This window comes from Diprion similis, chromosome 13 (assembly GCF_021155765.1).
Source record: "Diprion similis isolate iyDipSimi1 chromosome 13, iyDipSimi1.1, whole genome shotgun sequence".
Lineage (NCBI taxonomy): Eukaryota > Metazoa > Arthropoda > Insecta > Hymenoptera > Diprionidae > Diprion > Diprion similis.
In genome coordinates this window covers 12,314,320-12,336,530 of record NC_060117.1, presented here as the reverse complement: position 1 = coordinate 12,336,530, position 22,211 = coordinate 12,314,320, and positions in this window count along the sequence as shown.

Genomic DNA, 22,211 nt, shown 5'->3' with positions numbered 1-22,211 from the left:
AAACGGCCGTCTTTGTTTTGATATTGCACGAAACACGAAGTCGAATTTCGTTCGTTTGTTTCGTGGATATCGGTGAGTAACTTTTTTTCTATACATGCTAGCGACCTGAAACTTGTTTTATCGCATTCAGCGCGTCAAATTACCCCGGAAACGGTCGTCTTTGTTTTGATATTGCTTAAAACACGAAGTCGAATTCCGTTCGTTTGTTTCGTGGATATCAGTGAGTAACTTTTTTTCTATACATGCTAGCGACCTAAAACTTGTTTTATCGCATTCAGCGCGTCAAATTACGCCGGAAACGGTCGTCTTTGTTTTGATATTGCTTAAAACACGAAGTCGAATTCCGTTCGTTTGTTTCGTGGATATCGGTGAGTCACTTTTTTTCTATACATGCTAGCGACCTAAAACTTGTTTTATCGCATTCAGCGCGTCAAATTACGCCGGAAACGGCCGTCTTTGTTTTGATATTGCTCGAAACACGAAGTCGAAGTCCGTTTGTTTGTTTTTCAGATATCGGTAGGTAACTTTTTTTCTATACATGCTAGCGACCTGAAACTTGTTTTATCGCATTCAGCGCGTCAAATTACGCCAGAAACGGTCGTCTTTGTTTTGATATTGCTCAAAACACGGAGTCGAATTCCGTTTGTTTGTTCCGTGGATATCGGTGAGTAACTTTTTTTCTATACATGCTAGCGACGTAAAACTTGTTTTATCGCATTCAGCGCGTAAAATTACGCCAGAAACGGCCGTCTTTGTTTTGATATTGCTCGATAGACGAAGTCGGAGTCCGTTTGTTGGTTTTTCAGATATCGGTTAGTAACTTTTTTTCTATACATGCTAGCGACCTGAAACTTGTTCTATCGCATTCAGCGCGTCAAATTACGCCGGAAACGGTCGTCTCTGTTCTGATATTGCTCAAAACACGGAGTCGAATTCCGTTTGTTTGTTTCGTGGATATCGGTGAGTAACTTTTTTTCTATACATGCTAGCGACCTGAAACTTGTTTTATCGCATTCAGCGCGTCAAATTACGCCAGAAACGGTCGTCTTTGTTTTGATATTGCTCAAAACACGGAGTCGAATTCCGTTTGTTTGTTCCGTGGATATCGGTGAGTAACTTTTTTTCTATACATGCTAGCGACCTAAAACTTGTTTTATCGCATTCAGCGCGTAAAATTACGCCAGAAACGGCCGTCTTTGTTTTGATATTGCTCGATAGACGAAGTCGGAGTCCGTTTGTTGGTTTTTCAGATATCGGTTAGTAACTTTTTTTCTATACATGCTAGCGACCTGAAACTTGTTCTATCGCATTCAGCGCGTCAAATTACGCCGGAAACGGTCGTCTTTGTTCTGATATTGCTCAAAACACGGAGTCGAATTCCGTTTGTTTGTTTCGTGGATATCGGTGAGTAACTTTTTTTCTATACATGCTAGCGACCTAAAACTTGTTTTATCGCATTCAGCGCGTCAAATTACGCCAGAAACGGTCGTCTTTGTTTTGATATTGCTCAAAACACGGAGTCGAATTCCGTTTGTTTGTTCCGTGGATATCGGTGAGTAACTTTTTTTCTATACATGCTAGCGACCTAAAACTTGTTTTATCGCATTCAGCGCGTAAAATTACGCCAGAAACGGCCGTCTTTGTTTTGATATTGCTCGATAGACGAAGTCGGAGTCCGTTTGTTGGTTTTTCAGATATCGGTTAGTAACTTTTTTTCTATACATGCTAGCGACCTGAAACTTGTTCTATCGCATTCAGCGCGTCAAATTACGCCGGAAACGGTCGTCTTTGTTCTGATATTGCTCAAAACACGGAGTCGAATTCCGTTTGTTTGTTTCGTGGATATCGGTGAGTAACTTTTTTTCTATACATGCTAGCGACCTAAAACTTGTTTTATCGCATTCAGCGCGTCAAATTACGCCGGAAACGGTGGTCTTTGTTTCGATATTGCTTAAAACACGAAGTCGAATTCCGTTCGTTTGTTTCGTGGATATCGGTGAGTAACTTTTTTTCTATACATGCTAGCGACCTAAAACTTGTTTTATCGCATTCAGCGCGTCAAATTACGCCGGAAACGGTCGTCTTTGTTTTGATATTGCTCGAAACACGAAGTCGAAGTCCGTTTGTTTGTTTTTCAGATATCGGTTGGTAACTTTTTTTCTATACATGCTAGCGACCTAAAACTTGTTTTATCGCATTCAGCGCGTCAAATTACGCCGGAAATGGTGGTCTTCGTTTCGATATTGCTTAAAACACGAAGTCGAATTCCGTTCGTTTGTTTCGTGGATATCGGTGAGTAACTTTTTTTCTATACATGCTAGCGACCTGAAACTTGTTTTATCGCATTCAGCGCGTCAAATTACGCCGGAAACGGCCGTCTTTGTTTTGATATTGCACGAAACACGAAGTCGAATTCCGTTCGTTTGTTTCGTGGATATCGGTGAGTAACTTTTTTTCTATACATGCTAGCGACCTGAAACTTGTTTTATTGCATTCAGCGCGTCAAATTACCCCGGAAACGGTCGTCTTTGTTTTGATATTGCTTAAAACACGAAGTCGAATTCCGTTCGTTTGTTTCGTGGATATCGGTGAGTACCTTTTTTCTATACATGCTAGCGACCTAAAACTTGTTTTATCGCATTCAGCGCGTCAAATTACGCCGGAAACGGTCGTCTTTGTTTTGATATTGCTCAAAACACGAAGTCGAATTCCGTCCGTTTGTTTCGTGGATATCAGTGAGTAACTTTTTTTCTATACATGCTAGCGACCTAAAACTTGTTTTATCGCATTCAGCGCGTCAAATTACGCCGGAAACGGTCGTCTCTGTTTTGATATTGCTTAAAACACGAAGTCGAATTCCGTTCGTTTGTTTCGTGGATATCGGTGAGTCACTTTTTTTCTATACATGCTAGCGACCTAAAACTTGTTTTATCGCATTCAGCGCGTCAAATTACGCCGGAAACGGCCGTCTTTGTTTTGATATTGCTCGAAACACGAAGTCGAAGTCCGTTTGTTTGTTTTTCAGATATCGGTAGGTAACTTTTTTTCTATACATGCTAGCGACCTAAAACTTGTTTTATCGCATTCAGCGCGTAAAATTACGCCAGAAACGGCCGTCTTTGTTTTGATATTGCTCGATAGACGAAGTCGGAGTCCGTTTGTTGGTTTTTCAGATATCGGTTAGTAACTTTTTTTCTATACATGCTAGCGACCTGAAACTTGTTCTATCGCATTCAGCGCGTCAAATTACGCCGGAAACGGTCGTCTTTGTTCTGATATTGCTCAAAACACGGAGTCGAATTCCGTTTGTTTGTTTCGTGGATATCGGTGAGTAACTTTTTTTCTATACATGCTAGCGACCTAAAACTTGTTTTATCGCATTCAGCGCGTCAAATTACGCCAGAAACGGTCGTCTTTGTTTTGATATTGCTCAAAACACGGAGTCGAATTCCGTTTGTTTGTTCCGTGGATATCGGTGAGTAACTTTTTTTCTATACATGCTAGCGACCTAAAACTTGTTTTATCGCATTCAGCGCGTAAAATTACGCCAGAAACGGCCGTCTTTGTTTTGATATTGCTCGATAGACGAAGTCGGAGTCCGTTTGTTGGTTTTTCAGATATCGGTTAGTAACTTTTTTTCTATACATGCTAGCGACCTGAAACTTGTTCTATCGCATTCAGCGCGTCAAATTACGCCGGAAACGGTCGTCTTTGTTCTGATATTGCTCAAAACACGGAGTCGAATTCCGTTTGTTTGTTTCGTGGATATCGGTGAGTAACTTTTTTTCTATACATGCTAGCGACCTAAAACTTGTTTTATCGCATTCAGCGCGTCAAATTACGCCGGAAACGGTGGTCTTTGTTTCGATATTGCTTAAAACACGAAGTCGAATTCCGTTCGTTTGTTTCGTGGATATCGGTGAGTAACTTTTTTTCTATACATGCTAGCGACCTAAAACTTGTTTTATCGCATTCAGCGCGTCAAATTACGCCGGAAACGGTCGTCTTTGTTTTGATATTGCTCGAAACACGAAGTCGAAGTCCGTTTGTTTGTTTTTCAGATATCGGTTGGTAACTTTTTTTCTATACATGCTAGCGACCTAAAACTTGTTTTATCGCATTCAGCGCGTCAAATTACGCCGGAAATGGTGGTCTTCGTTTCGATATTGCTTAAAACACGAAGTCGAATTCCGTTCGTTTGTTTCGTGGATATCGGTGAGTAACTTTTTTTCTATACATGCTAGCGACCTGAAACTTGTTTTATCGCATTCAGCGCGTCAAATTACGCCGGAAACGGCCGTCTTTGTTTTGATATTGCACGAAACACGAAGTCGAATTCCGTTCGTTTGTTTCGTGGATATCGGTGAGTAACTTTTTTTCTATACATGCTAGCGACCTGAAACTTGTTTTATTGCATTCAGCGCGTCAAATTACCCCGGAAACGTTCGTCTTTGTTTTGATATTGCTTAAAACACGAAGTCGAATTCCGTTCGTTTGTTTCGTGGATATCGGTGAGTACCTTTTTTCTATACATGCTAGCGACCTAAAACTTGTTTTATCGCATTCAGCGCGTCAAATTACGCCGGAAACGGTCGTCTTTGTTTTGATATTGCTTAAAACACGAAGTCGAATTCCGTCCGTTTGTTTCGTGGATATCAGTGAGTAACTTTTTTTCTATACATGCTAGCGACCTAAAACTTGTTTTATCGCATTCAGCGCGTCAAATTACGCCGGAAACGGTCGTCTCTGTTTTGATATTGCTTAAAACACGAAGTCGAATTCCGTTCGTTTGTTTCGTGGATATCGGTGAGTCACTTTTTTCCTATACATGCTAGCGACCTAAAACTTGTTTTATCGCATTCAGCGCGTCAAATTACGCCGGAAACGGCCGTCTTTGTTTTGATATTGCTCGAAACACGAAGTCGAAGTCCGTTTGTTTGTTTTTCAGATATCGGTAGGTAACTTTTTTTCTATACATGCTAGCGACCTGAAACTTGTTTTATCGCATTCAGCGCGTCAAATTACACCAGAAACGGTCGTCTTTGTTTTGATATTGCTCGAAACACGGAGTCGAATTCCGTTTGTTTGTTCCGTGGATATCGGTGAGTAACTTTTTTTCTATACATGCTAGCGACCTAAAACTTGTTTTATCGCATTCAGCGCGTAAAATTACGCCAGAAACGGCCGTCTTTGTTTTGATATTGCTCGATAGACGAAGTCGGAGTCCGTTTGTCGGTTTTTCAGATATCGGTTAGTAACTTTTTTTCTATACATGCTAGCGACCTGAAACTTGTTCTATCGCATTCAGCGCGTCAAATTACGCCGGAAACGGTCGTCTTTGTTCTGATATTGCTCAAAACACGGAGTCGAATTCCGTTTGTTTGTTTCGTGGATATCGGTGAGTAACTTTTTTTCTATACATGCTAGCGACCTAAAACTTGTTTTATCGCATTCAGCGCGTCAAATTACGCCGGAAACGGTGGTCTTTGTTTCGATATTGCTTAAAACACGAAGTCGAATTCCGTTCGTTTGTTTCGTGGATATCGGTGAGTAACTTTTTTTCTATACATGCTAGCGACCTAAAACTTGTTTTATCGCATTCAGCGCGTCAAATTACGCCGGAAACGGCCGTCTTTGTTTTGATATTGCACGAAACACGAAGTCGAAGTCCGTTTGTTTGTTTTTCAGATATCGGTTGGTAACTTTTTTTTTATACATGCTAGCGACCTGAAACTTGTTTTATCGCATTCAGCGCGTCAAATTACGCCGGAAACGGTCGTCTTTGTTTTGATATTGCTCGAAACACGAAGTCGAAGTCCGTTTGTTTGTTTTTCAGATATCGGTTGGTAACTTTTTTTCTATACATGCTAGCGGCCTAAAACTTGTTTTATCGCATTCAGCGCGTCAAATTACGCCGGAAACCGTCGTCTTTGTTTTGATATTGCTCGAAACACGAAGTCGAAGTCCGTTTGTTTGTTTTTCAGATATCGGTTGGTAACTTTTTTTCTATACATGCTAGCGGCCTAAAACTTGTTTGATCGCATTCAGCGCGTCAAATTACGCCGGAAACGGTCGTCTTTGTTTTGATATTGCTCGAAACACGAAGTCGAAGTCCGTTTGTTTGTTTTTCAGATTTCGGTTGGTAACTTTTTTTCTATACATGCTAGCGACCTGAAACTTGTTTTATCGCATTCAGCGCGTCAAATTACGCCGGAAACGGCCGTCTTTGTTTTGATATTGCACGAAACACGAAGTCGAATTTCGTTCGTTTGTTTCGTGGATATCGGTGAGTAACTTTTTTTCTATACATGCTAGCGACCTGAAACTTGTTTTATCGCATTCAGCGCGTCAAATTACGCCGGAAACGGCCGTCTTTGTTTTGATATTGCACGAAACACGAAGTCGAATTCCGTTCGTTTGTTTCGTGGATATCGGTGAGTAACTTTTTTTCTATACATGCTAGCGACCTGAAACTTGTTTTATTGCATTCAGCGCGTCAAATTACCCCGGAAACGGTCGTCTTTGTTTTGATATTGCTTAAAACACGAAGTCGAATTCCGTTCGTTTGTTTCGTGGATATCGGTGAGTACCTTTTTTCTATACATGCTAGCGACCTAAAACTTGTTTTATCGCATTCAGCGCGTCAAATTACGCCGGAAACGGCCGTCTTTGTTTTGATATTGCACGAAACACGAAGTCGAAGTCCGTTTGTTTGTTTTTCAGATATCGGTTGGTAACTTTTTTTTTATACATGCTAGCGACCTGAAACTTGTTTTATCGCATTCAGCGCGTCAAATTACGCCGGAAACGGTCGTCTTTGTTTTGATATTGCTTGAAACACGAAGTCGAAGTCCGTTTGTTTGTTTTTCAGATATCGGTTGGTAACTTTTTTTCTATACATGCTAGCGGCCTAAAACTTGTTTTATCGCATTCAGCGCGTCAAATTACGTCGGAAACCGTCGTCTTTGTTTTGATATTGCTCGAAACACGAAGTCGAAGTCCGTTTGTTTGTTTTTCAGATATCGGTTGGTAACTTTTTTTCTATACATGCTAGCGGCCTAAAACTTGTTTGATCGCATTCAGCGCGTCAAATTACGCCGGAAACGGTCGTCTTTGTTTTGATATTGCTCGAAACACGAAGTCGAAGTCCGTTTGTTTGTTTTTCAGATTTCGGTTGGTAACTTTTTTTCTATACATGCTAGCGACCTAAAACTTGTTTTATCGCATTCAGCGCGTCAAATTACGCCGGAAACGGTCGTCTTTGTTTTGATATTGCTCGAAACACGAAGTCGAAGTCCGTTTGTTTGTTTTTCAGATATCGGTTGGTAACTTTTTTTCTATACATGCTAGCGGCCTAAAACTTGTTTGATCGCATTCAGCGCGTCAAATTACGCCGGAAACGGTCGTCTTTGTTTTGATATTGCTCGAAACACGAAGTCGAATTCCGTTCGTTTGTTTCGTGGATATCGGTGAGTAACTTTTTTTCTATACATGCTAGCGACCTGAAACTTGTTTTATCGCATTCAGCGCGTCAAATTACGCCGGAAACGGCCGTCTTTGTTTTGATATTGCTTAAAACACGAAGTCGAATTCCGTTTGTTTGTTTTTCAGATATCGGTAGGTAACTTTTTTTCTATACATGCTAGCGACCTGAAACTTGTTTTATCGCATTCAGCGCGTCAAATTACGCCAGAAACGGTCGTCTTTGTTTTGATATTGCTCAAAACACGGAGTCGAATTCCGTTTGTTTGTTCCGTGGATATCGGTGAGTAACTTTTTTTCTATACATGCTAGCGACCTAAAACTTGTTTTATCGCATTCAGCGCGTAAAATTACGCCAGAAACGGCCGTCTTTGTTTTGATATTGCTCGATAGACGAAGTCGGAGTCCGTTTGTTGGTTTTTCAGATATCGGTTAGTAACTTTTTTTCTATACATGCTAGCGACCTGAAACTTGTTCTATCGCATTCAGCGCGTCAAATTACGCCGGAAACGGTCGTCTTTGTTCTGATATTGCTCAAAACACGGAGTCGAATTCCGTTTGTTTGTTTCGTGGATATCGGTGAGTAACTTTTTTTCTATACATGCTAGCGACCTAAAACTTGTTTTATCGCATTCAGCGCGTCAAATTACGCCGGAAACGGTGGTCTTTGTTTCGATATTGCTTAAAACACGAAGTCGAATTCCGTTCGTTTGTTTCGTGGATATCGGTGAGTAACTTTTTTTCTATACATGCTAGCGACCTGAAACTTGTTTTATCGCATTCAGCGCGTCAAATTACGCCGGAAACGGCCGTCTTTGTTTTGATATTGCACGAAACACGAAGTCGAATTCCGTTCGTTTGTTTCGTGGATATCGGTGAGTAACTTTTTTTCTATACATGCTAGCGACCTGAAACTTGTTTTATCGCATTCAGCGCGTCAAATTACCCCGGGAACGGTCGTCTTTGTTTTGATATTGCTTAAAACACGAAGTCGAATTCCGTTCGTTTGTTTCGTGGATATCGGTGAGTACCTTTTTTCTATACATGCTAGCGACCTAAAACTTGTTTTATCGCATTCAGCGCGTCAAATTACGCCGAAAACGGTCGTCTTTGTTTTGATATTGCTTAAAACACGAAGTCGAATTCCGTCCGTTTGTTTCGTGGATATCGGTGAGTAACTTTTTTTCTATACATGCTAGCGACCTAAAACTTGTTTTATCGCATTCAGCAGGTCAAATTACGCCGGAAACGGCCGTCTTTGTTTTGATATTGCACGAAACACGAAGTCGAAGTCCGTTTGTTTGTTTTTCAGATATCGGTTGGTAACTTTTTTTTTATACATGCTAGCGACCTGAAACTTGTTTTATCGCATTCAGCGCGTCAAATTACGCCGGAAACGGTCGTCTTTGTTTTGATATTGCTCGAAACACGAAGTCGAAGTCCGTTTGTTTGTTTTTCAGATATCGGTTGGTAACTTTTTTTCTATACATGCTAGCGACCTAAAACTTGTTTTATCGCATTCAGCGCGTCAAATTACGCCGGAAACGGTGGTCTTTGTTTCGATATTGCTTAAAACACGAAGTCGAATTCCGTTCGTTTGTTTCGTGGATATCAGTGAGTAACTTTTTTTCTATACATGCTAGCGACCTAAAACTTGTTTGATCGCATTCAGCGCGTCAAATTACGCCGGAAACGGTCGTCTTTGTTTTGATATTGCTTAAAACACGAAGTCGAATTCCGTTCGTTTGTTTCGTGGATATCGGTGAGTCACTTTTTTTCTATACATGCTAGCGACCTAAAACTTGTTTCATCGCATTCAGCGCGTCAAATTACGCCGGAAACGGTCGTCTTTGTTTTGATATTGCTTAAAACACGAAGTCGAATTCCGTTCGTTTGTTTCGTGGATATCGGTGAGTAACTTTTTTTCTATACATGCTAGCGACCTGAAACTTGTTTTATCGCATTCAGCGCGTCAAATTACGCCGGAAACGGCCGTCTTTGTTTTGATATTGCACGAAACACGAAGTCGAATTCCGTTCGTTTGTTTCGTGGATATCGGTGAGTAACTTTTTTTCTATACATGCTAGCGACCTGAAACTTGTTTTATCGCATTCAGCGCGTCAAATTACCCCGGAAACGGGCGTCTTTGTTTTGATATTGCTTAAAACACGAAGTCGAATTCCGTTCGTTTGTTTCGTGGATATCAGTGAGTAACTTTTTTTCTATACATGCTAGCGACCTGAAACTTGTTTTATCGCATTCAGCGCGTCAAATTACGCCGGAAACGGTCGTCTTTGTTTTGATATTGCTTAAAACACGAAGTCGAATTCCGTTCGTTTGTTTCGTGGATATCGGTGAGTCACTTTTTTTCTATACATGCTAGCGACCTAAAACTTGTTTTATCGCATTCAGCGCGTCAAATTACGCCGGAAACGGCCGTCTTTGTTTTGATATTGCTCGAAACACGAAGTCGAAGTCCGTTTGTTTGTTTTTCAGATATCGGTTGGTAACTTTTTTTCTATACATGCTAGCGGCCTAAAACTTGTTTTATCGCATTCAGCGCGTCAAATTACCCCGGGAACGGTCGTCTTTGTTTTGATATTGCTTAAAACACGAAGTCGAATTCCGTTCGTTTGTTTCGTGGATATCGGTGAGTACCTTTTTTCTATACATGCTAGCGACCTAAAACTTGTTTTATCGCATTCAGCGCGTCAAATTACGCCGAAAACGGTCGTCTTTGTTTTGATATTGCTTAAAACACGAAGTCGAATTCCGTCCGTTTGTTTCGTGGATATCAGTGAGTAACTTTTTTTCTATACATGCTAGCGACCTGAAACTTGTTTTATCGCATTCAGCGCGTCAAATTACGCCGGAAACGGTCGTCTTTGTTTTGATATTGCTTAAAACACGAAGTCGAATTCCGTTCGTTTGTTTCGTGGATATCAGTGAGTAACTTTTTTTCTATACATGCTAGCGACCTAAAACTTGTTTGATCGCATTCAGCGCGTCAAATTACGCCGGAAACGGTCGTCTTTGTTTTGATATTGCTTAAAACACGAAGTCGAATTCCGTTCGTTTGTTTCGTGGATATCGGTGAGTCACTTTTTTTCTATACATGCTAGCGACCTAAAACTTGTTTCATCGCATTCAGCGCGTCAAATTACGCCGGAAACGGTCGTCTTTGTTTTGATATTGCTTAAAACACGAAGTCGAATTCCGTTCGTTTGTTTCGTGGATATCGGTGAGTAACTTTTTTTCTATACATGCTAGCGACCTGAAACTTGTTTTATCGCATTCAGCGCGTCAAATTACGCCGGAAACGGCCGTCTTTGTTTTGATATTGCACGAAACACGAAGTCGAATTCCGTTTGTTTGTTTTTCAGATATCGGTTGGTCACTTTTTTTCTATACATGCTAGCGACCTAAAACTTGTTTTATCGCATTCAGCGCGTCAAATTACGCCGGAAACGGTGGTCTTTGTTTCGATATTGCTTAAAACACGAAGTCGAATTCCGTTCGTTTGTTTCGTGGATATCGGTGAGTAACTTTTTTTCTATACATGCTAGCGACCTGAAACTTGTTTTATCGCATTCAGCGCGTCAAATTACGCCGGAAACGGCCGTCTTTGTTTTGATATTGCACGAAACACGAAGTCGAATTCCGTTCGTTTGTTTCGTGGATATCGGTGAGTAACTTTTTTTCTATACATGCTAGCGACCTGAAACTTGTTTTATCGCATTCAGCGCGTCAAATTACCCCGGGAACGGTCGTCTTTGTTTTGATATTGCTTAAAACACGAAGTCGAATTCCGTTCGTTTGTTTCGTGGATATCGGTGAGTACCTTTTTTCTATACATGCTAGCGACCTAAAACTTGTTTTATCGCATTCAGCGCGTCAAATTACGCCGAAAACGGTCGTCTTTGTTTTGATATTGCTTAAAACACGAAGTCGAATTCCGTCCGTTTGTTTCGTGGATATCAGTGAGTAACTTTTTTTCTATACATGCTAGCGACCTAAAACTTGTTCTATCGCATTCAGCGCGTCAAATTACGCCGGAAACGGTCGTCTTTGTTCTGATATTGCTCAAAACACGGAGTCGAATTCCGTTTGTTTGTTTCGTGGATATCGGTGAGTAACTTTTTTTCTATACATGCTAGCGACCTAAAACTTGTTTTATCGCATTCAGCGCGTCAAATTACGCCGGAAACGGTGGTCTTTGTTTCGATATTGCTTAAAACACGAAGTCGAATTCCGTTCGTTTGTTTCGTGGATATCGGTGAGTAACTTTTTTTCTATACATGCTAGCGACCTAAAACTTGTTTTATCGCATTCAGCAGGTCAAATTACGCCGGAAACGGCCGTCTTTGTTTTGATATTGCACGAAACACGAAGTCGAAGTCCGTTTGTTTGTTTTTCAGATATCGGTTGGTAACTTTTTTTTTATACATGCTAGCGACCTGAAACTTGTTTTATCGCATTCAGCGCGTCAAATTACGCCGGAAACGGTCGTCTTTGTTTTGATATTGCTCGAAACACGAAGTCGAAGTCCGTTTGTTTGTTTTTCAGATATCGGTTGGTAACTTTTTTTCTATACATGCTAGCGGCCTAAAACTTGTTTTATCGCATTCAGCGCGTCAAATTACGCCGGAAACCGTCGTCTTTGTTTTGATATTGCTCGAAACACGAAGTCGAAGTCCGTTTGTTTGTTTTTCAGATATCGGTTGGTAACTTTTTTTCTATACATGCTAGCGGCCTAAAACTTGTTCGATCGAATTCAGCGCGTCAAATTACGCCGGAAACGGTCGTCTTTGTTTCGATATTGCTCGAAACACGAAGTCGAAGTCCGTTTGTTTGTTTTTCAGATTTCGGTTGGTAACTTTTTTTCTATACATGCTAGCGACCTAAAACTTGTTTTATCGCATTCAGCGCGTCAAATTACGCCGGAAACGGTCGTCTTTGTTTTGATATTGCTCGAAACACGAAGTCGAAGTCCGTTTGTTTGTTTTTCAGATATCGGTTGGTAACTTTTTTTCTATACATGCTAGCGACCTAAAACTTGTTTTATCGCATTCAGCGCGTCAAATTACGCCGGAAACGGTGGTCTTTGTTTCGATATTGCTTAAAACACGAAGTCGAATTCCGTTCGTTTGTTTCGTGGATATCGGTGAGTAACTTTTTTTTCTATACATGCTAGCGACCTGAAACTTGTTTTATCGCATTCAGCGCGTCAAATTACGCCGGAAACGGCCGTCTTTGTTTTGATATTGCACGAAACACGAAGTCGAATTCCGTTCGTTTGTTTCGTGGATATCGGTGAGTAACTTTTTTTCTATACATGCTAGCGACCTGAAACTTGTTTTATCGCATTCAGCGCGTCAAATTACCCCGGGAACGGTCGTCTTTGTTTTGATATTGCTTAAAACACGAAGTCGAATTCCGTTCGTTTGTTTCGTGGATATCGGTGAGTACCTTTTTTCTATACATGCTAGCGACCTAAAACTTGTTTTATCGCATTCAGCGCGTCAAATTACGCCGAAAACGGTCGTCTTTGTTTTGATATTGCTTAAAACACGAAGTCGAATTCCGTCCGTTTGTTTCGTGGATATCAGTAAGTAACTTTTTTTCTATACATGCTAGCGACCTAAAACTTGTTCTATCGCATTCAGCGCGTCAAATTACGCCGGAAACGGTCGTCTTTGTTCTGATATTGCTCAAAACACGGAGTCGAATTCCGTTTGTTTGTTTCGCGGATATCGGTGAGTAACTTTTTTTCTATACATGCTAGCGACCTAAAACTTGTTTTATCGCATTCAGCGCGTCAAATTACGCCGGAAACGGTGGTCTTTGTTTCGATATTGCTTAAAACACGAAGTCGAATTCCGTTCGTTTGTTTCGTGGATATCGGTGAGTAACTTTTTTTCTATACATGCTAGCGACCTAAAACTTGTTTTATCGCATTCAGCAGGTCAAATTACGCCGGAAACGGCCGTCTTTGTTTTGATATTGCACGAAACACGAAGTCGAAGTCCGTTTGTTTGTTTTTCAGATATCGGTTGGTAACTTTTTTTTTATACATGCTAGCGACCTGAAACTTGTTTTATCGCATTCAGCGCGTCAAATTACGCCGGAAACGGTCGTCTTTGTTTTGATATTGCTCGAAACACGAAGTCGAAGTCCGTTTGTTTGTTTTTCAGATATCGGTTGGTAACTTTTTTTCTATACATGCTAGCGGCCTAAAACTTGTTTTATCGCATTCAGCGCGTCAAATTACGCCGGAAACCGTCGTCTTTGTTTTGATATTGCTCGAAACACGAAGTCGAAGTCCGTTTGTTTGTTTTTCAGATATCGGTTGGTAACTTTTTTTCTATACATGCTAGCGGCCTAAAACTTGTTCGATCGCATTCAGCGCGTCAAATTACGCCGGAAACGGTCGTCTTTGTTTTGATATTGCTCGAAACACGAAGTCGAAGTCCGTTTGTTTGTTTTTCAGATTTCGGTTGGTAACTTTTTTTCTATACATGCTAGCGACCTAAAACTTGTTTTATCGCATTCAGCGCGTCAAATTACGCCGGAAACGGTCGTCTTTGTTTTGATATTGCTCGAAACACGAAGTCGAAGTCCGTTTGTTTGTTTTTCAGATATCGGTTGGTAACTTTTTTTCTATACATGCTAGCGACCTAAAACTTGTTTTATCGCATTCAGCGCGTCAAATTACGCCGGAAACGGTGGTCTTTGTTTCGATATTGCTTAAAACACGAAGTCGAATTCCGTTCGTTTGTTTCGTGGATATCGGTGAGTAACTTTTTTTTCTATACATGCTAGCGACCTGAAACTTGTTTTATCGCATTCAGCGCGTCAAATTACGCCGGAAACGGCCGTCTTTGTTTTGATATTGCACGAAACACGAAGTCGAATTCCGTTCGTTTGTTTCGTGGATATCGGTGAGTAACTTTTTTTCTATACATGCTAGCGACCTGAAACTTGTTTTATCGCATTCAGCGCGTCAAATTACCCCGGGAACGGTCGTCTTTGTTTTGATATTGCTTAAAACACGAAGTCGAATTCCGTTCGTTTGTTTCGTGGATATCGGTGAGTACCTTTTTTCTATACATGCTAGCGACCTAAAACTTGTTTTATCGCATTCAGCGCGTCAAATTACGCCGAAAACGGTCGTCTTTGTTTTGATATTGCTTAAAACACGAAGTCGAATTCCGTCCGTTTGTTTCGTGGATATCAGTGAGTAACTTTTTTTCTATACATGCTAGCGACCTAAAACTTGTTCTATCGCATTCAGCGCGTCAAATTACGCCGGAAACGGTCGTCTTTGTTCTGATATTGCTCAAAACACGGAGTCGAATTCCGTTTGTTTGTTTCGTGGATATCGGTGAGTAACTTTTTTTCTATACATGCTAGCGACCTAAAACTTGTTTTATCGCATTCAGCGCGTCAAATTACGCCGGAAACGGTGGTCTTTGTTTCGATATTGCTTAAAACACGAAGTCGAATTCCGTTCGTTTGTTTCGTGGATATCGGTGAGTAACTTTTTTTCTATACATGCTAGCGACCTAAAACTTGTTTTATCGCATTCAGCAGGTCAAATTACGCCGGAAACGGCCGTCTTTGTTTTGATATTGCACGAAACACGAAGTCGAAGTCCGTTTGTTTGTTTTTCAGATTTCGGTTGGTAACTTTTTTTCTATACATGCTAGCGACCTAAAACTTGTTTTATCGCATTCAGCGCGTCAAATTACGCCGGAAACGGTCGTCTTTGTTTTGATATTGCTCGAAACACGAAGTCGAAGTCCGTTTGTTTGTTTTTCAGATATCGGTTGGTAACTTTTTTTCTATACATGCTAGCGACCTAAAACTTGTTTTATCGCATTCAGCGCGTCAAATTACGCCGGAAACGGTGGTCTTTGTTTCGATATTGCTTAAAACACGAAGTCGAATTCCGTTCGTTTGTTTCGTGGATATCGGTGAGTAACTTTTTTTTCTATACATGCTAGCGACCTGAAACTTGTTTTATCGCATTCAGCGCGTCAAATTACGCCGGAAACGGCCGTCTTTGTTTTGATATTGCACGAAACACGAAGTCGAATTCCGTTCGTTTGTTTCGTGGATATCGGTGAGTAACTTTTTTTCTATACATGCTAGCGACCTGAAACTTGTTTTATCGCATTCAGCGCGTCAAATTACCCCGGGAACGGTCGTCTTTGTTTTGATATTGCTTAAAACACGAAGTCGAATTCCGTTCGTTTGTTTCGTGGATATCGGTGAGTACCTTTTTTCTATACATGCTAGCGACCTAAAACTTGTTTTATCGCATTCAGCGCGTCAAATTACGCCGAAAACGGTCGTCTTTGTTTTGATATTGCTTAAAACACGAAGTCGAATTCCGTCCGTTTGTTTCGTGGATATCAGTGAGTAACTTTTTTTCTATACATGCTAGCGACCTAAAACTTGTTCTATCGCATTCAGCGCGTCAAATTACGCCGGAAACGGTCGTCTTTGTTCTGATATTGCTCAAAACACGGAGTCGAATTCCGTTTGTTTGTTTCGTGGATATCGGTGAGTAACTTTTTTTCTATACATGCTAGCGACCTCAAACTTGTTTTATCGCATTCAGCGCGTCAAATTACGCCGGAAACGGTGGTCTTTGTTTCGATATTGCTTAAAACACGAAGTCGAATTCCGTTCGTTTGTTTCGTGGATATCGGTGAGTAACTTTTTTTCTATACATGCTAGCGACCTAAAACTTGTTTTATCGCATTCAGCAGGTCAAATTACGCCGGAAACGGCCGTCTTTGTTTTGATATTGCACGAAACACGAAGTCGAAGTCCGTTTGTTTGTTTTTCAGATATCGGTTGGTAACTTTTTTTTTATACATGCTAGCGACCTGAAACTTGTTTTATCGCATTCAGCGCGTCAAATTACGCCGGAAACGGTCGTCTTTGTTTTGATATTGCTCGAAACACGAAGTCGAAGTCCGTTTGTTTGTTTTTCAGATATCGGTTGGTAACTTTTTTTCTATACATGCTAGCGGCCTAAAACTTGTTTTATCGCATTCAGCGCGTCAAATTACGCCGGAAACCGTCGTCTTTGTTTTGATATTGCTCGAAACACGAAGTCGAAGTCCGTTTGTTTGTTTTTCAGATATCGGTTGGTAACTTTTTTTCTATACATGCTAGCGGCCTAAAACTTGTTCGATCGCATTCAGCGCGTCAAATTACGCCGGAAACGGTCGTCTTTGTTTTGATATTGCTCGAAACACGAAGTCGAAGTCCGTTTGTTTGTTTTTCAGATATCGGTTGGTAACTTTTTTTCTATACATGCTAGCGACCTAAAACTTGTTTTATCGCATTCAGCGCGTCAAATTACGCCGGAAACGGCCGTCTTTGTTTTGATATTGCACGAAACACGAAGTCGAAGTCCGTTTGTTTGTTTTTCAGATATCGGTTGGTAACTTTTTTTTTATACATGCTAGCGACCTGAAACTTGTTTTATCGCATTCAGCGCGTCAAATTACGCCGGAAACGGTCGTCTTTGTTTTGATATTGCTCGAAACACGAAGTCGAAGTCCGTTTGTTTGTTTTTCAGATATCGGTTGGTAACTTTTTTTCTATACATGCTAGCGGCCTAAAACTTGTTTTATCGCATTCAGCGCGTCAAATTACGCCGGAAACCGTCGTCTTTGTTTTGATATTGCTCGAAACACGAAGTCGAAGTCCGTTTGTTTGTTTTTCAGATATCGGTTGGTAACTTTTTTTCTATACATGCTAGCGGCCTAAAACTTGTTTGATCGCATTCAGCGCGTCAAATTACGCCGGAAACGGTCGTCTTTGTTTTGATATTGCTCGAAACACGAAGTCGAAGTCCGTTTGTTTGTTTTTCAGATTTCGGTTGGTAACTTTTTTTCTATACATGCTAGCGACCTAAAACTTGTTCTATCGCATTCAGCGCGTCAAATTACGCCGAAAACGGTCGTCTTTGTTTTGATATTGCTTAAAACACGAAGTCGAATTCCGTCCGTTTGTTTCGTGGATATCGGTGAGTAACTTTTTTTCTATACATGCTAGCGACCTAAAACTTGTTTTATCGCATTCAGCGCGTCAAATTACGCCGGAAACGGTCGTCTTTGTTTTGATATTGCTTAAAACACGAAGTCGAATTCCGTTCGTTTGTTTCGTGGATATCGGTGAGTCACTTTTTTTCTATACATGCTAGCGACCTGAAACTTGTTTTATCGCATTCAGCGCGTCAAATTACGCCGGAAACGGCCGTCTTTGTTTTGATATTGCTCGAAACACGAAGTCGAAGTCCGTTTGTTTGTTTTTCAGATATCGGTAGGTAACTTTTTTTCTATACATGCTAGCGACCTGAAACTTGTTTTATCGCATTCAGCGCGTCAAATTACGCCAGAAACGGTCGTCTTTGTTTTGATATTGCTCAAAACACGGAGTCGAATTCCGTTTGTTTGTTCCGTGGATATCGGTGACTAACTTTTTTTCTATACATGCTAGCGACCTCAAACTTGTTTTATCGCATTCAGCGCGTAAAATTACGCCAGAAACGGCCGTCTTTGTTTTGATATTGCTCGATAGACGAAGTCGGAGTCCGTTTGTTGGTTTTTCAGATATCGGTTAGTAACTTTTTTTCTATACATGCTAGCGACCTGAAACTTGTTCTATCGCATTCAGCGCGTCAAATTACGCCGGAAACGGTCGTCTTTGTTCTGATATTGCTCAAAACACGGAGTCGAATTCCGTTCTTTTGTTTCGTGGATATCAGTGAGTAACTTTTTTTCTATACATGCTAGCGACCTAAAACTTGTTTTATCGCATTCAGCGCGTCAAATTACGCCGGAAACGGTCGTCTTTGTTTTGATATTGCTTAAAACACGAAGTCGAATTCCGTTCGTTTGTTTCGTGGATATCGGTGAGTCACTTTTTTTCTATACATGCTAGCGACCTAAAACTTGTTTTATCGCATTCAGCGCGTCAAATTACGCCGGAAACGGCCGTCTTTGTTTTGATATTGCTCGAAACACGAAATCGAAGTCCGTTTGTTTGTTTTTCAGATATCGGTAGGTAACTTTTTTTCTATACATGCTAGCGACCTGAAACTTGTTTTATCGCATTCAGCGCGTCAAATTACGCCAGAAACGGTCGTCTTTGTTTTGATATTGCTCAAAACACGGAGTCGAATTCCGTTTGTTTGTTCCGTGGATATCGGTGAGTAACTTTTTTTCTATACATGCTAGCGACCTAAAACTTGTTTTATCGCATTCAGCGCGTCAAATTACGCCGGAAGCGGTGGTCTTTGTTTCAATATTGCTTAAAACACGAAGTCGAATTCCGTTCGTTTGTTTTGTGGATATCGGTGAGTAACTTTTTTTCTATACATGCTAGCGACCTGAAACTTGTTTTATCGCATTTAGCGCGTCAAATTACGCCGGAAACGGCCGTCTTTGTTTTGATATTGCACGAAACACGAAGTCGAATTTCGTTCGTTTGTTTCGTGGATATCGGTGAGTAACTTTTTTTCTATACATGCTAGCGACCTGAAACTTGTTTTATCGCATTCAGCGCGTCAAATTACCCCGAAAACGGTCGTCTTTGTTTTGATATTGCTTAAAACACGAAGTCGAATTCCGTTCGTTTGTTTCGTGGATATCAGTGAGTAACTTTTTTTCTATACATGCTAGCGACCTAAAACTTGTTTTATCGCATTCAGCGCGTCAAATTACGCCGGAAACGGTCGTCTTTGTTTTGATATTGCTTAAAACACGAAGTCGAATTCCGTTCGTTTGTTTCGTGGATATCGGTGAGTCACTTTTTTTCTATACATGCTAGCGACCTAAAACTTGTTTTATCGCATTCAGCGCGTCAAATTACGCCGGAAACGGCCGTCTTTGTTTTGATATTGCTCGAAACACGAAGTCGAAGTCCGTTGGTTTGTTTTTCAGATATCGGTAGGTAACTTTTTTTCTATACATGCTAGCGACCTGAAACTTGTTTTATCGCATTCAGCAGGTCAAATTACGCCAGAAACGGTCGTCTTTGTTTTGATATTGCTCAAAACACGGAGTCGAATTCCGTTTGTTTGTTCCGTGGATATCGGTGAGTAACTTTTTTTCTATACATGCTAGCGACCTAAAACTTGTTTTATCGCATTCAGCGCGTAAAATTACGCCAGAAACGGCCGTCTTTGTTTTGATATTGCTCGATAGACGAAGTCGGAGTCCGTTTGTTGGTTTTTCAGATATCGGTTAGTAACTTTTTTTCTATACATGCTAGCGACCTGAAACTTGTTCTATCGCATCCAGCGCGTCAAATTACGCCGGAAACGGTCGTCTTTGTTCTGATATTGCTCAAAACACGGAGTCGAATTCCGTTTGTTTGTTTCGTGGATATCGGTGAGTAACTTTTTTTCTATACATGCTAGCGACCTGAAACTTGTTTTATCGCATTCAGCGCGTCAAATTACGCCAGAAACGGTCGTCTTTGTTTTGATATTGCTCAAAACACGGAGTCGAATTCCGTTTGTTTGTTCCGTGGATATCGGTGAGTCACTTTTTTTCTATACATGCTAGCGACCTAAAACTTGTTTTATCGCATTCAGCGCGTAAAATTACGCCAGAAACGGCCGTCTTTGTTTTGATATTGCTCGATAGACGAAGTCGGAGTCCGTTTGTTGGTTTTTCAGATATCGGTTAGTAACTTTTTTTCTATACATGCTAGCGACCTGAAACTTGTTCTATCGCATTCAGCGCGTCAAATTACGCCGGAAACGGTCGTCTTTGTTCTGATATTGCTCAAAACACGGAGTCGAATTCCGTTTGTTTGTTTCGTGGATATCGGTGAGTAACTTTTTTTCTATACATGCTAGCGACCTAAAACTTGTTTTATCGCATTCAGCGCGTCAAATTACGCCGGAAACGGCCGTCTTTGTTTTGATATTGCACGAAACACGAAGTCGAAGTCCGTTTGTTTGTTTTTCAGATATCGGTTGGTAACTTTTTTTTTATACATGCTAGCGACCTGAAACTTGTTTTATCGCATTCAGCGCGTCAAATTACGCCGGAAACGGTCGTCTTTGTTTTGATATTGCTCGGAACACGAAGTCGAAGTCCGTTTGTTTGTTTTTCAGATATCGGTTGGTAACTTTTTTTCTATACATGCTAGCGGCCTAAAACTTGTTTTATCGCATTCAGCGCGTCAAATTACGCCGGAAACCGTCGTCTTTGTTTTGATATTGCTCGAAACACGAAGTCGAAGTCCGTTTGTTTGTTTTTCAGATATCGGTTGGTAACTTTTTTTCTATACATGCTAGCGGCCTAAAACTTGTTTTATCGCATTCAGCGCGTCAAATTACGCCGGAAACGGTCGTCTTTGTTTTGATATTGCTCGAAACACGAAGTCGAAGTCCGTTTGTTTGTTTTTCAGATTTCGGTTGGTAACTTTTTTTCTATACATGCTAGCGACCTAAAACTTGTTTTATCGCATTCAGCGCGTCAAATTACGCCGGAAACGGTCGTCTTTGTTTTGATATTGCTCGAAACACGAAGTCGAAGTCCGTTTGTTTGTTTTTCAGATATCGGTTGGTAACTTTTTTTCTATACATGCTAGCGACCTAAAACTTGTTTTATCGCATTCAGCGCGTCAAATTACGCCGGAAACGGTGGTCTTTGTTTCGATATTGCTTAAAACACGAAGTCGAATTCCGTTCGTTTGTTTCGTGGATATCGGTAAGTAACTTTTTTTCTATACATGCTAGCGACCTGAAACTTGTTTTATCGCATTTAGCGCGTCAAATTACGCCGGAAACGGCCGTCTTTGTTTTGATATTGCACGAAACACGAAGTCGAATTCCGTTTGTTTGTTTCGTGGATATCGGTGAGTAACTTTTTTTCTATACATGCTAGCGACCTGAAACTTGTTTTATCGCATTCAGCGCGTCAAATTACCCCGGAAACGGTCGTCTTTGTTTTGATATTGCTTAAAACACGAAGTCGAATTCCGTTCGTTTGTTTCGTGGATATCGGTGAGTACCTTTTTTCTATACATGCTAGCGACCTAAAACTTGTTTTATCGCATTCAGCGCGTCAAATTACGCCGGAAACGGTCGTCTTTGTTTTGATATTGCTCGAAACACGAAGTCGAAGTCCGTTTGTTTGTTTTTCAGATATCGGTTGGTAACTTTTTTTCTATACATGCTAGCGGCCTAAAACTTGTTTTATCGCATTCAGCGCGTCAAATTACGCCGGAAACCGTCGTCTTTGTTTTGATATTGCTCGAAACACGAAGTCGAAGTCCGTTTGTTTGTTTTTCAGATATCGGTTGGTAACTTTTTTTCTATACATGCTAGCGGCCTAAAACTTGTTTTATCGCATTCAGCGCGTCAAATTACGCCGGAAACGGTGGTCTTTGTTTCGATATTGCTTAAAACACGAAGTCGAATTCCGTTCGTTTGTTTCGTGGATATCGGTGAGTAACTTTTTTTCTATACATGCTAGCGACCTGAAACTTGTTTTATCGCATTTAGCGCGTCAAATTACGCCGGAAACGGCCGTCTTTGTTTTGATATTGCACGAAACACGAAGTCGAATTCCGTTCGTTTGTTTCGTGGATATCGGTGAGTAACTTTTTTTCTATACATGCTAGCGACCTAAAACTTGTTTTATCGCATTCAGCGCGTCAAATTACGCCGGAAACGGCCGTCTTTGTTT